The sequence below is a fragment of the Trachypithecus francoisi genome, unplaced genomic scaffold, assembly GCF_009764315.1.
Source record: "Trachypithecus francoisi isolate TF-2019V2 unplaced genomic scaffold, Tfra_2.0 Lachesis_group12, whole genome shotgun sequence".
Taxonomy (NCBI): domain Eukaryota; kingdom Metazoa; phylum Chordata; class Mammalia; order Primates; family Cercopithecidae; genus Trachypithecus; species Trachypithecus francoisi.
The window spans coordinates 104,872,121-104,886,996 of NW_022681457.1; the positions used below are offsets into that span (position 1 = coordinate 104,872,121).

The 14,876-nt window shown below is 38.3% G+C and overlaps 1 protein-coding gene across 13 annotated transcripts in view; it reads right to left on the minus strand.

Moving 5' to 3' along the window:
• PLA2G5 (phospholipase A2 group V) overlaps window positions 1-14,876 on the minus strand; it is a 67,394-nt gene that overhangs the window by 32,402 nt on the left and 20,116 nt on the right. For 2 of the 13 annotated variants that reach the window (XM_033228026.1, XM_033228029.1), the window contains exons 2-5: window positions 7,947-8,005; window positions 5,117-5,163; window positions 3,385-3,468; window positions 397-457 (exon numbers count right to left, since the gene is read on the minus strand). The exons of 1 other annotated variant lie outside the window; for it this stretch is intronic. The gene's annotated coding sequence lies outside the window, so the exon portion shown is untranslated. Of the gene's footprint in view, window positions 1-396; window positions 458-3,384; window positions 3,469-5,116; window positions 5,164-7,946; window positions 8,006-13,058; window positions 13,178-14,876 lie in introns of those variants that run through there. 10 more of the 13 variants (XM_033228033.1, XM_033228038.1, XM_033228032.1 and 7 more) reach the window with 8 other exon arrangements.

Genomic DNA, 14,876 nt, shown 5'->3' on the forward strand with positions numbered 1-14,876 from the left:
GCCCCTGCTGACCTCCAACCTACGTTTCACCCTTTGTGCTCCATTGGGCTGGGTTTTTCTCATTCCTCCAACATCGCATTTCCTCCTTGTGTGCAGCCCTAGTGGTTACAGTATTCTCCAGAATCCTTGGGTGTGCCGGAAAAGCAGGCCCTAGACTGAGTTTCCAGAAAAGACTCCCAGAGTCACGTCCCAGAACTGATCTGTTAAGGGAACGGCTTGCTTCTACCACAACAAGGAGCTGCTCATCAAATCATGAAGCTGTTGTTACCACTTCTATGCCCAGAGTCACACCTCCACTATGACAACCTATACCCGCAAATCCATGCTTTACGTCCTGCCTCTTTTCCCACTCACTCAATTCCGATAGGCAGAATCTTAAAATGGATGAAAGCTTACCTGCAAGGAAGTCTTAGTCATCATTTTTGGCTTTCCAGCCTCTGCAGAGTAGAAAGGTACACTAGAAGGAGATGAAATAGGTGTTGAGCAAGCCAGTTCATTGATAACCTCCACAGTTAGTAATCCCTTCATTTATCTGACTGATATGCATAACCCTCTTCCCATATTTGTACTTCACTTCCAACTAAGTGGTCCTCCTTTGAGCCTATTTTCCAGTAGCATGAAGACCCCAAAATGGCCATACGGTCTTTCTCTTTTTTTTTTTTTTTACAGGGCCTCACTCTGTCACCCAGGCTGGAGTGAGGCAATCAAGGCTCACTGCAGCCATGATTTCCTAGGCTCAAGCTATCCTCCCACCTGAGCTTCCTATGTAGCTGTCACTACAGGCATGTGCTACCACACCCGGCTAATATTTTTTAGTAGAGAAAAGGTCTTGCTATGTTGACCAGGCTTGAGTTGAACTCCTGAGCTCAAGCGATCCTCCTGCCTTGGCCTCTCAAAGTGCTAGGATTATAGGCATGAGCCACCACACTCGGCCATGTGATCACCTTTGTTGTTGTTGTTGTTGTTTAGACAGAGTCTCGCTCTGTCACCCAATCTGGGTGATTCTCTCACCTCAGCCTCCCGAGTAGCTGGGATTACAGGTGCATACCACCATGCCTAGCTAATTTTTGTATTTTTAGTAGAGACGGGGTTTCGCCATGTTGGCCAGGCTGGTCTTGAACTCCCGAGTTCAAGTGATCCTCCCACCTGGGCCTCCCAAAGTGTTGGGATTACAGGCGTGAGTCACTGCACCTGGCCCATGTGATCATCTTTAACATTTAGTTTAGTTGAACCAATTTTGCGTACCCTAGTAAAGGCATTCCTCACTTGGCTACTAATATCTTCAACCTCATGACTGGGCTGCAGAGGAAGCTGTTGGCCCTGATACAATCAAGAAACCAACTTGTCAAACCGAGAAGTTGCTGCTGGAGCTGCAGCTCCAGAATCTAACACCCCTCCTACACACCGTACTGGCAAAACCACTTCCTCCAGCCTTGACTCACTCGGCCGTTAAATCAGTTCTGAATTCAAGGCTCATATGATTGTGTCTTATTTACAAATCCTGACTCTCATTCAGAAACCTAGCTGCATGTTGTCTACAAGAAGTTCACTTTACATATAAAGACATATATAGATTAAAAGTAAAAGGAAGGAGAAAGATATACCATGCTAATACTAATCAAAAGAAAGCTGGAATAGCTCTGTTAATTTCTGCAAAGCAGATTTCAGAGTAAGGAAAATTATCCGGAATAAAGAGGGGCATTTACATAATGATGAAGGGGTCGATTCTTCAAGAAGATGTAACAGTCCTTAATGTGTATGCCACTCACAACAGAGTGTCAAAACACGTGAAGCAAAAATGGACTGCAGGAGAAATAGACAAAGCCACTATTATAGTTGGAGACATAACAGCCCTCTCAGCAACGAACAGAGCCAGCAGGCAGAAAGTCATTAAGGACATAGTTGAATTGAACAGCACCATCTAACAGCTGGATCTAAATGACATTTATAGAATACTTCTCCCAAACAACAGTAGAATACACATTCTTCGCAAGCTCATGTGGAACACTCACCAAGATAGACCATATTCCAGTCCATTAAACATACCCTAACAAGTGTAAAAGAAGAGAAATCATACAATATATGCTTTTAGACCACAACGAAATTAAACTAGAAATCAATAACATAAGATAGCTAGAAAATCTCAGAATAATTGGAGATTAAACAACATACTTCTAAATAACACGTGGGTCAAAAAAGAAATCTCAAGAGGAATTTAAAAATATTTTGAACTAAATGAAAAATGAAAATACAACATCAACATTTGTAAGATGCAGTCGGGTGCAGTGGCTCATGTCTGTAATCCCCACACTTTGAGAGGTCAAGGCAGGTGAATCACGTGAGGTCAGGAGTTTGAGACCTGCCTGGCCAACATAGTGAAATACCATCTCTACTAAAAATACAAAAATTAGCTGTGTGTGGTGGCACATACGTGTGTGCCCAGCTACTCAGGAGGCTGAGGCAGGAAAATCGCTTGAACCCAGGAGGTGGAGGTTGCAGTGAGCCAAGATTGTGCCACTGCACTCCAGCCTGGGTGACAGAGCGAGACTCTGTCTCCCCTCCCCGCCGCCCCATCCCTTTAAAACGGTATTTAAAGGAAAATGTATAACATTGAACACACACATTAGAAAAAACAAAAAAAGGACCTAAAATCAATAATCTAAGCTTCTACTTTAGGAAACAAAAAAAGGAGAGCAAATTAAGTCCAAAGTAAGTAGAAGAAAAGAAATAACAAAAATTAGAGTAGAAATAAATGAAATTGAAAATAGGACATCAATAGAGAAAAGCAATGACACCAAAAGCTGATTCTTTGAAAAGATCAACAAAATTAATAAATCTCTAGCCAGGCAACTAAGAAAAAGGACAGAATACACAAAAAACTAATATTATAAATAAATGAGGGGCCATCACCACTGATTCCATGGACATTAAAGGAATAAAAGGAATATTATAAACAACTGCATGCTCAGAAATTTGATAACCTAGATGAAATGGACCAATTCTTTGAAAGACACAATTAGCCAAAACTCACATAAGAAGAAATAGATCATTTGAATAGTCCAGCATCTATTAAATAAATTGAATCAATAATTAATAACCTTCTAAAATAGAAACTATTAGGCCCAGATGGTTTCACTGGTAAATTTCACCAACATTTAAGGAAAAAATCATATTAATTTTCTACAATCTCTTCCAGAAGGTAGAAGCAGAAGGAATACTCCCTAACTCATTCTATGAGGCCAGTATTATTCTAACACCAAACTAGACAAAGACATTATAAGAAAGGAGAATTACACACCACTATATCTTAAAAACATAAATGCAAAAATCCTCAACAAAACATTAGCAAACTGAATCCAATAATACATAAAAAGAATTACATACCACAACGAAGTTGGATTTATTCCACATATACAAGGCTGATCCAACATTTTAAAATCAATTATTGTATTCTATCACATCAACAGCCTAAAGAAGAAAAACAACACAATCGTAGCAATAGATACAGAAAAGACATTTTACAAAGTCCAGCATTTATTCATGATTTAAAACTCTCAGCAAACTAGAAATAAAAAGGAACTTTCATTGAGTTCCAAAGACTGAACCTAGGATAGAGGGACAAGATGGCTGACTAGATGCAGTCAGGAGGAACATCTGCCCCTGAGGGAGTGGGATATTGGGAAGACTGCCACACTCTGAGTAGATCTTTAGAGGGAAGGCATTGGGAGCTACTGCACTGGGGCAGGATGCTGATGATGCAAGAGGATGTGTATTTTGTGCAGAAGGGGTATGTGGGAACCCTTTGTACTTTCAGCTCAATTTTTCTTTGAACCTAGCGGTTCTAAAAATAAAATCTTTTAAAAGAAGGGGAAAGAGGGAAAAGGAAATGCAGTGTTTAGCCTTTTAGCCTCTGGAATTCAGGAAGAGATATCAGGTGGCTGGAATAAATGTTGAGTGAGCCCAGATGCAGCAAATACCCAGATAACTCCTAAACTCCCTGCAGACCTCAGATAAAATGTCATCTTCCCAGAGAACTTTATCTGATCCCCAGATTAGTTGAAGACCTTCTGTTCAACATGCTGTTGTAGCACTTGGTTCTCCACCACACGTGCTGCATGTATCGGTCAGGGTTCAGTGAGGAAAGCAGAAACATTATGAGCATTAAAGAATGAGAGATTTATTATGGGAAATAGACCCCCTGCAACTTTAAGAGGAGCTAGGGTAGCAAACGTCTAAAAGAGCGAGTGAGACAACCAAAGAAGGGTCACTGCTAGTCCCAAAGCACTGGGTAGATGGACAAGTTGGATCTGCAGGGAAATCTGAGAAACTGTCTCCAACTGCCAGATTAAGATGGCAAATGGAAGCTTCTGGAGAGGTCTACTAGAAGGGGTTATCCCAATGCAGCTACCAGCTCTACGGTTCTGCAGCCTAACATCAGGTAGTGGACCAGAGCTGTAGTTGGTCATCAAGACCAGTGGGCAGTAAGAAAAGCTGGGCGCAAAGCAGAGGAGAACGGGAACAATTGAAACCACCCCAGAAACCCAAGCACCAGTCCATCCAGAATTCTGGCTACAAGGACTTGCAGAGAATAAAGGTCACTGATTTATTTCCACCCCTAAAAGTCTTGGGCAGATTTACCTGTTGGCCCACTCTAATCTAGAACAATACAGGAAAGAGGATTGTGGGAGACACAGTTCCCAGATTAACTGAATGGATCATGGAACAATCCAGCATACAACATTCTGTGACTGTGTGGGGTTTCATCATCTGGCATACATTTCTCTGTGTTGCCAGATTGAAATGCCATCAGGGAAGAGACTGTTTTTGTTTTGCTCACAGCTGCATTCCCACATAGTACCTAGATTATTGAATAGGTCCTCAATAAGTATTTGTTGGAGGAACAGTGATTTTTCACCAGGATTTCAGCAATGACTTGGAAAAATTATTTTTTCATTAAAAGAGGGATGCCTGCAAAATGGAAAGTCTAATAAAACATTTTGTTGGGGAAGGCATAGTGGAAAAGGCAGTCTCGTACATTACTAGTGAGAATGTGAGCTAGTTCAACCATTCTGTAGGGGAATTTGGTATCACTTAACAAAACTACATATGCACTTACCTTTAAGCCAGTAATCCCATGTCTAGAAATCTGTCCAGAAGATACAACTGCAATATTATGAAAACACATATGTACAGGTCACTGACTAAAGCAATATTTGTAATTGCAAAACAGCAGAGAAACCCTAAATGTCTATCCTGGGAGAATGGTTGGAAAAATTATAGTACATCCCAACAATGGAGGACTGTAAAAATGAAAGAGGGGCTTAGACCCCACCGAGACAGCCACCAGAAAAGACCTCTCCAAGTTGGGAGGAAAACAGTAAACATATTTTGAAAAAAAAGAAAAAAGATTTCTATCTGCTTGTATGAAATGATTTCCCACATCTACTCCTAGGTGAAAACAGCAGAGTACAAAATGATCAATCATCTCCTATTCATCATATAAGAAAGAAGAGGCTAAAAGAAAATATATGTGTATCTACACATTTATGCAAAAGAATTTCAGGAAGAACCAATCAAAAACAAATGCAGCTAGTATGATAGACACACCCTAGAGGGACCTCCACTGAGTTCACCTTTGAATAATCCTTCCTCCTTGAGTATAGGAAGAACCTCTGAATTGCTTCTAACTAATGAAATACAGCAAAGGATGTGGGGTCGTCAGTCACTTGATTATATTACATTATAGAAGACTCTGGCTTAGTGGATTGAATTGGGAAATTCTCCTGGTGGCCTTGAAGAAGGTAGCTGTCTTGTAACTGTCTATGGAGAGGACCTTTAGGAGTTGAGGCCATGGAGGAGCATGGGGGAGGACCAAGCAGAGGGTTATGATCTTTACATAAGAACATAGCCCAAACAACATCTTGTTTGCAGTCTTGTGAGATAACAAATCTATGTGGTTTTAAGCTGCTTGATTTGTATTACATTGTAAGTTTCTGAAAACTTATTACGCAGCAATAGATAACTAATAGTGTAAATTAGTTTGTACGGTATGGTACTATAAAGGTGGAAACACATCCATATACATTTGACAAAATCCATGGAATATACAACACAAAGAGTCAACCCTAATGTAAACTGTGAACTTTGTTTGATAATGTGTCAACATTGCGGCATTAATGGTAACAGAGGTACCGCACAGAGGTGCCATTAACAAAAGATAACTAAATCTGCAGGAGGAGAAGGGAATTAGGTGGAAAGAAGAAGAAAGTGGAAAGAGAATAGTAGAGACAAGTGAGAAGCAACACTCTTCTGAGTATTCCTTTTAGTATGACTTTCATCTTTCACAAGGAAAAGTTTTACATAGTGCCCCCCCCAAAGTAATACATAATTAAAATCAACTAGGAGGTGAATGAAACCCAAAATAGAATACAATCACAAATAAATATAACTATATGAAAAATAAATTTCATAATCACACTTCAGGGAGGCAGGAAAAAAACTAAAAGACTGACCTAAATAACTTCAGAAAACAGTACTTTGATGGTATACTATAAGGCTAAAGATAAAAAGAAATGTACACAAACACTACCTGCTAGTTAGTAAAATTTTTTTCTCACAGAGGTATGGGTTATCAGTTTTGAAACTTCTTTATTTGTACTACAATTGAACAAATAGGTAAAAATATTGTAAATAAAAAAATTACTGTCAGATAAAAGAGTTATAAATTGAAAAAGGGAAGGTTTGGAATTGTGAACCCTGAATATCGGAGACAGGTCTCAGTTAATTTAGAAAGTTTATTTTGCCAAGATTGAGGACACACACCCATGACACAGCCTCAGTAGGTCCTGATGACATGAGGCCAAGGTGGTTAGAGCACAGTTTGGTTGCACACATTTTAGGGAGACATGAGACATCGATCAACATATGTAAGATGAACACTGGTTTGGTCCAGAAGGGTGGGACAACTCGAAGAAAAGGCGGGACAACTCAAAGCTGGGAGGGGACTTCCAGGTCACAGGTAGATAAGAGACAGATGGCTGCATTCTTTTGAGTTTTGGTTTAGCCACTCCAAAGGAGGCAATCAGATATGCATTTATCTTAGTGAGCAGGGGTGACTGAACAGAATGGGAGGCAAGTTTGCCCTGAGCATTTCCTAGCTTGACTTTTCCCTTTAGCTTAGTGATTTGAAGGCCACAAGATCTATTTTCCTCTCACATTTACCGCCTTTTCTTTTTTAAAATATTTTGGAGAAAGAATTTCAGAAGAAAATGAGTCTCTAGTCTCAGGTTTTGTCTGATTACTCATGGATTCCTAGATGAGTAGGCCCAGAGTTATTATGAAAGTTCATTTTTAGCAGGTTGTGAAATCTCATGTCCTCTGAAGAGAACATAGGGAGAGGAAAGGAGAAAAACAACAACAAATGAAAGAACAATCCTGGAAAATAGACATAGGCCACATTACTCTGAAGTCCATACATCAGTAGGCAGTATGAAAGTTGCTTATGTATGTAAATATGTTGCTGCTATTTTCTTATGAAATTTGAGTTGTCTAGCTTCAGTTCACAGAGCTTTACAAAAGCACAGCTTAGTTTTCAGTGACTCCAAATTAGGAAAAATGGGGAAATAAAGAAAGAAAAAAATGGAAAACATTATTTGAAAGACTTGTAGCCAAGAAAAGTTATAATTCAATCCAAGCTAACAATAGGTGTATGATATTTTTTTAAACATAATTTTTCAATCTCCAGTTTCTCATTTTTACTAAAGACTAATTGTGGTAGGACTGATTTGCTTTATTATACTTGGACTGATTTGTACACAGTACAGCAAGAATAATGATTTTTTACATAGGCTTTTAAATTGGCTTTGATGGAACTTTGTTTCATAGAAGGAATCTCAGATAAAACTTTGTTAAAGCCAAGCCAGACACAGATTTGTACCATCAAATACCTGAGTTGGGTGAATTCCTCTCCTCTTGAGGTTCCAAGATAAACTTGGGGCTCCTGGACCTGTCAGAAAGTGACATTCTTTACTTAGCACAGGTCAGGAACCGTATACAGGGACTGTACAGACAAGGTATTGACTCCATAACTCAAGTTTGATTCCTTAAAGGAAAGCATGCCATTCCAGTCAAAGCCTTGGTAAAATAATCAGTTTCTCCAATTGTGTCCTGTTATAAATGAAAATAGATTCTTATTGCACTTATGCAATAAATTGTAGGGCCATAAGTTATGAATACTCACAAATAGTTTCCAAATTCTGGAGGAATCAGGTGGAGATAAACAAATATGTTCTAAATTTTGTTCCATAGGCATATACTAAACTGTTAAAAGCTGTTAATAGCTCAAAAGAAAATTTTCCTTGACTCTGAAAAAACAAAGGATCAGCAACATTTTAAGCACAAAGTCAAAAAGATTACTTCAGTCTTCTATTAGTTCAGTCCATGTAGTTAATTCCTGTTCTGCTTCATATTCATGAATATTTCAGTTCTCCATGAGTCATGAAAGTTTTTCTTCTATTCTAATGTCACAATCTCCAAAGTTATCAGAAACTTGTATTTAAGAGCACCTGTTAGAGTTTCATAACTGATTATAATACCACCTTCTAAAGAGGACCAAAACAAGACAATTGTCTGTGGATGACAAAAAGTTTAGGGCAGCCATAGTCAAAGACACAATTGACAAGGAAATTTGTTACCTCTGTGGCACATGATAATTTAACATAATTATGTTAAATTACCATAATTAATTAACAACATAACTAATTAACATAATTACTACTGATAATGTACACTAAGTCAATCAGAATTATAGAAGTTTTCCATGATTTTGGAACACATACCATAACATATTTACATAAATATAACCCAAAGAAAAGCAAACACTTGGCCGGGCGCGGTGGCTCAAGCCTGTAATCCCAGCACTTTGGAGGCCGAGACGGGCGGATCACGAGGTCAGGAGATCGAGACCATCCTGGCTAACAAGGTGAAACCCCGTCTCTACTAAAAATACAAAAACTAGCCGGGCGAGGTGGCAGGCGCCTGTAGTCCCAGCTACTCGGGAGGCTGAGGCAGGAGAATGGCGTAAACCTGAGAGACGGAGCTTGCAGTGAGCTGAGATCCGGCCACTGCACTCCAGTCTGGGCGACAGAGCGAGACTCCGCCTCAAAAAAAAAAAAAAAAAAAAAAGAAAAGCAAACACTATTTCATATTTGACAATGTTCCTGTATAATTTTTATACCAAATAAGCCAAATTATGTCATCTTTGGACTTCAGGGAAACTAACATCTTAAAGGATTAATTAGGTCAGAAAAATACATAATTTATAATTTGATTTTGGAAAGTTTATAAAATATCAAAGGTTTAAAACACTTGACATCAGAGGTCATTGTAAAATAAGTCATTCATTTGACCAAAGTGATAACTCAAGTTATTTCCCAAAAAAAGACAAAAACCTTCATTCTTTGAGAAAGGAGACTTAACTTTCCAAACTATAAGCCCAAATAAAATAGCACAAAGCCAATTAAATTTGTTTTTCAAAATTTTATGAACAATCTATAAAGTGTTAATCTTGACCATAAGATATAACTTCCATAAGCCTTTTATAACCTTTACTTAAAAGTCAGTTAATGCTTCAAGAAAACCTTATTAATCTGACACAGGGCCCCATATGCTGGTCTTGCATCAGTGTGCCTTTGACATTATTGATTAACTTATAGAGAAACGGAACTTATTTTATCTCTCAAAATTGGCCCTTACAATCTCACATGCCCACCTCTTCCATGATAGCCCCTGGGCCTTAAGGCGTTGAATAGCTTTAATTTCTAGCCCTGTGTCTAAGAATGCAGTTTATTTTGATTGGCATCTTCTACCAGGCCTGAAGATGAGGCTTTAATTGCTGACACTGTTTAAGATCTAGCAGGATTTGGTGTCCTTTTTAGACCCAGGAGTCAAAGCCCTGTAACTCAATGTCACAAATACTTTAAAAGCACATACAGAAAGATACATGAATGTAATAATCTCAATTTAAAAAATTTTTTCTTTTTTTTCCTAAGCAAACTAAAACTTAATAATAATGACATAAGAATTGTTTCAATAAACCATAAAATCTGTTAGGCCAGTTACCAAAAGGCAAAAGAAAATACCTTCTGCACTGCACAGAATATTATGTCAGAAGACAACATTTCCTTTAGATCTTTAAGAAAACATTGTTAGCATTAGGCCACAACAAATAAAACTTGAGGAAAAAACTTATATGAGCTGAAAATAAGTTAAAGGAGAGTGTTACTACTTCATGCTCTTTAAAGGAGGAGAGAAAACTGAGAATGGTGAGATGTAATAACAGTTGAACTTTGGGTTTGTATTCATCTGTTCTCATGCTGGCAATAAAGACATACCTGAGACTGGATAATTTATAAAGGAAAGAGGTTTAATGGACTCACTCTTCCATATGGCTGGGAAGGCCTCACAATCATGGCAGAAGACCAAGAAAGAGCAAAGGAACATCTTACATGTCACCAGGCAAGAGCGCATAGCATGTGCAGGGCAACTTCCCTTTGTAAAACCATCAGATTTTGTGAGACTTATTCACTATCATGAGAATAGCATGGGAAAAATCCACCTTCATGATTCAATTACCTCCCACTGGCTCCTTCCCATGACATGTGGGATCATTACAATTCAAGGTGAGATTTGGGTGGGGACACAGAGCCAAATCATATCAGGGTTAAAAAAAAAAAAAAGCTCTTATAATTTATTAAGAGTAAATCAATTCCTTAAGAAAATTTCATTGTTCTAACCAATTTAGTGTGTAAGATTTTTTACATCAAGCCCAATCTCTAGAAAGACCATTATAATGTACCTTTAATTACAGATAACTTGATTGTATAAAAGCTTTTTTAAATAAATCCTCTTATTGTGACTTACACAGATCATTCATGATATGCTTGAGCTTTCTGGTTTGTCCTGAACATCCCTGTTTCTTAAATAACCAGTCATTTTATTCTAGGACTAAATTTACCATACAAGATTCTTTCTCGTATAAAATTATTTATCTAAGCTTTTTTTTTTTTTTTACCAAAAAAAGCCTCTTTATTTTTATAACTTTCTTTCCACCTCTCTTATTTCCTTGTTCCTTTTACTTTGTTTTATATATAACCTTTAAATAAGCTTTGAATTAGACAAAAATTGTTCAACTTTTTAAAAAGAACACAATTTTTTTAAAAAGAATGTTTTCCTACAAATGTATTTTTATTGCAAAATACCCAAATAATGAAATATCTATTACTTAATTTAATATAACTTTAGATTCTAAATTGCGACATTTGTCTACAAGTATTTATGCCATTACATTTACCTAATTATTTTATTTTAATCATTTACCTAGATTATTTATGAAAACTGTCATAGTCATCATTTAAAGTTATGGAACCACCATTGCAAAATTACAACAGAGACAGCAAATAAGATCTGACCTGACTCCATCTTGTTTTTACCCTCCAAACTCTTCTTGTCCATACGTGGGCATAGGCCAAACTAACTTTTGGAGGAACTTAGTTTATACTTTAGCTTTGAAACAAAGATGATAACGGTCCTCTCTCAAAACAAACTTTACTGCCTGTGGACTAGACTGCCTAAAGCCACAAGATTAGAAGTTATGGTAATCTTACTAAATTCAAGATGTAGCTAGTTTCATTAAACAAATATCAATGTCTTATTTATTAGAAATTACACAAGCAAAGATCATTCTGTTTGGGGCTTGGTTTAGAGTTTTGTAATCCCTATTCCAAATTTTGATGCCTTATAGTATTTGGCAGGGATATGCATAAATTTCTTGATTAATAAGTGCAAACAAAAATGTATGCTGGAAATTCTTAAGACATGTCTAATATTATTATGCTTTACCAATAATTTTAAAGTTATCTTATTTATTAAAGATTTTACTTAAGTTACATAAACCTGAAAAAGCATTTGACTACTCTTTTCTTTTTTCCTGACAAAGTATTTGATTCAAGAGCTTTTATAGTCTTAAGCCAATTAATTAGAGCTCTTTTATATATTTTCAGTAGTGAAACATTGTGTACACAACACATAAATAGATAGATGTATTAGGCATGCCAATAGAAGTACATCTTATAGAGTCATAAAAAACTCTTTTCTCCCCTCTCAGACTTTAAAATTCTTGAAAACCTGTTTCAATAACCTGTATCAATTATTGGCAACCCTAGGTAGTTGTCAGCTAAGTCGTCTTAAATTTGCATATTAAAGGAAATTAATCAGGTGAAAATCAAATAGTAAAATTTACATCATTAGGTACAGAGAGAAAAGGTCCAGTGAACTAGAGGGAAATTAAAATGGATTGAATTGCCAATGAAACATCAAATTATAAGGCCTTTTAAATATATACACATGGCCGGGCGCGGTGGCTCAAGCCTGTATCCCAGCACTTTGGAGGCCGAGACGGCGGATCACAAGGTCGGGAGATCGAGACCATCCTGGCTAATACGGTGAAACCCCGTCTCTACTAAAAATACAAAAACTAGCCGGGCGAGGTGGCAGGCGCCTGTAGTCCCAGCTACTGGGGAGGCTGAGGCAGGAGAATGGCGGAAACCCGGGAGGCGGAGCTTGCAGTGAGCTGAGATCCGGCCACTGCACTCCAGTCCGGGCGACAGAGCGAGACTCCGCCTCAAAAAAAAAAAAATAAAATAAAATAAAATAAAATAAAATAAAATAAATATATACACATGTACACATACACACACAGCCACACACACACAAAGATCCTATAGCTTTTACTTCAGAATTTTAGCCATGAGATAAATACAAATTCACCAGCATGCAAACAAAAAACCTGTTGGATCCAAACAGTGATTTTTACCTTAATAGAAAAATAACAGCAGACTCAAAGCAGGCAGAAAATAAAACAGAGGAAAAAAGAGAACTTAGGAACTCTATACTTTGCAGGTTGACCTTACAGCTCTTTTTCCTTAATGTAAATGTGCAAAAAGACCACACTACTTCCATTTTACATAAACTCTCCCAAGTAGAGATGCCGTAAAATTTACAGAGTACTCACAGAGCAGTCATTCTCTTTGTTTGCTCCTCATTCTTACATCATTTATTTCCCGCTTTTTTTATTCCTAAAAGGAGGAACTGGGCTGTGGCCTAGGGTTTTTGGGTGGTGGATCAATGTGTGCTTGCTTGTGGGCAGGACTCCACAGTGTGTCACTACTGAGTTGTTTCCACCCTCCTACATGTCTCAGTTTCTCTCTCCAGAGGTCTATGACCTCAGAGAGGTCTCAAAACGCTGGGCCATCAGCCCTTATATGAGTTTCCTGGATAAGCCCTATTCTTTCAAATGAATTGTTGTTGAGGATTTCCCCACAAGGCTGCTGCAAATCACAGGGCTCAAACCCCCAGACGCTCCCACAAGGCCCCTGGTCACCCAGGGGCACCTTTTGGCTGGGAGGAGCAAAATGACCATTCTCTTCAGAGCTGAGAAAACTCAGTCTCTCATTTACCTATGAAAACAACAGTTCCTCACACAAATGCACACAGACAAGCTCAATCAAGATGAATTTTGGGAGAAAAAATAAATAGAGAAGACCCTTTAGAATGCATCTCCAAACTAGAATTAGGGTCCTTAAACAACAACTTCCTAGGAGAAAATAAGAAACAACAGCCAAGACCACTTTATGTAAACTGTGCCCAGCCACCCCTACTTTGTAGCTCCCGTTTGCCATTACACATGCCAAGGTCAAATCCTCTCACAGTACAAGGTAATCACTGGTATCCCCAAAGCCAAAGAGGTCAGGTCATTCAATACAGGAAACCAGAGCTTTAGACCTAAGAAGAATCTGCCCATGACTGCCCAAAATTCCACAAAGAAAGAAGAACATCCCAAAAGGGGTGATTGGTACCTTTGTTCCGAATTCTTTAAAGGGATTCAAGTCATTAGAAGCCTTTTCTAGATTTTTGGTGTTGCAGATGGCAAGAGAGGGAAGGAGATAAAGGGTGGAAAAAAAGTAAAAGAACTTTTTTTTTAAGACAGGAAGTAAACACAGAAACCAAGCACATGGTTTTGTTTCTTTGTTTGTTTGTTTGCTTTTTCCTCTTTTGCAGTTGCAAGGAATTTTAACCAAATTAGAGAGGTTTTGTTACCCATAATTTGGAATTCTCACTTGGATTTAACCAAGTCAGGTAGAGTTGGTCAAATCTGATTGGCAAAAGACCGGAAGAAACAACAACAAAAAAAACCAACAACATGATCGCTGAGCACTCTAGTGGTAAAAAGAAATTGAGACAAGCTGGTTGTTAGACTTTAGACAAGACAAAATCCAAATTCAGCTACTTACCTAGGGATGGGTCTCAGGCTGAAGACTGTCCTCTACTATCCTAGAAGCAGGAAAAAACTCAAACTCATCCTCCCTGCTGGGAGTGAGCTCAAATTCCATAAAGGAGTTACCTGCCTTCCAACATCATGGAAACAGGAAATCTTGCTTTCCTTGTTGGAAGCAAGTAAAACTCAAAAAAGGGGGCGGGGACGGGGAGAGTTGTACGGCAAAATAAACTTTGGATCTCAACCAAATATTGGGACATCAGGGATTCTCTGTGTCATGCGTATCAGTGTGAAGAGACCACCAGACAGGTTTTGTGTGAGCAATAAAGCTGTTTATTTCACCTGGGTGCAGCCTGCGCATGGAGGTGCGTGACATTTGCTGCTGTGACTCCGATAGGGGGATCTCCCTTGGGAGATCACTCCCCTATCCTCCTGCTCTTTGCTCCCTGAGAAAGATCCACCTATGACCTCTGGTCCTCAGACCAACCAGTCCAAGGAACATCTCACCAATTTTAAATCGGGTAAGTGGCCTCTTTTTACTCTT